The 609-nt window shown below is 37.3% G+C and overlaps 1 non-coding gene across 1 annotated transcript; it reads left to right on the top strand.

The window, feature by feature from the left end:
* Positions 1–72, top strand: TRNAT-CGU (transfer RNA threonine (anticodon CGU)). The gene has a single exon. It is a non-coding gene; the product is annotated as a tRNA-Thr (tRNA).
* Positions 73–609: the final 537 nt, after the last annotated feature.

Raw genomic sequence — 609 nt, 5'->3', positions numbered from 1 at the left:
GCCTTCATAGCTCAGTGGTAGAGCACTGGTCTCGTAAACCAGGGGTCGTGAGTTCGAACCTCACTGGAGGCTTGAAACAAAAATAGAGGATGATGTGTTTGTATTGTTTAAAGGAAGAAAGATGTGTAAGCAATTTCTTTAATTATTTGCCGTCGAAGACGCTTTGAATTTGTAATGAGAGTAAGTAATAATAACGTTCGATGTGATTTCTTTACTCTTCAATATCGTTCCACCAGATAACAGCAACAATGGTTGTATTGTAATAAAATGCGCATTTTAAAGTTATTTGATTTCCAAGCAAATTATTACCTTAATGTTGCGACTGTATTGTTGTCGTGTACCATTTATTTATGTATAGAGTTTCTGACCTATCAGACACAATGCTGAGAGAATCAGAGTTTGCTTTTGTTTTATTGCTCACTGCATTATCTATTTCGTCCATGTTACATAAACGTTTAATATGTTACATCTCGGCTTTCTCTCCCAACAGACATCTTTAAGCTTTTAGTTTAAAACATGTCGCCAAGTGTAGTATTGAGCATCGGATCGGCTGTCTATGTGATGACTGTTGGTCAGTGTCGAATACGAATAACAGCGACCACCGCTTGA

The sequence above is a fragment of the Tachypleus tridentatus genome, chromosome 10 (genome assembly GCF_004210375.1).
Source record: "Tachypleus tridentatus isolate NWPU-2018 chromosome 10, ASM421037v1, whole genome shotgun sequence".
In the NCBI taxonomy this organism is placed as follows: domain Eukaryota; kingdom Metazoa; phylum Arthropoda; class Merostomata; order Xiphosura; family Limulidae; genus Tachypleus; species Tachypleus tridentatus.
The sequence above is the reverse complement of the archived record's forward strand: the minus strand, read 5'-3'. Positions and strand labels throughout refer to the sequence as shown.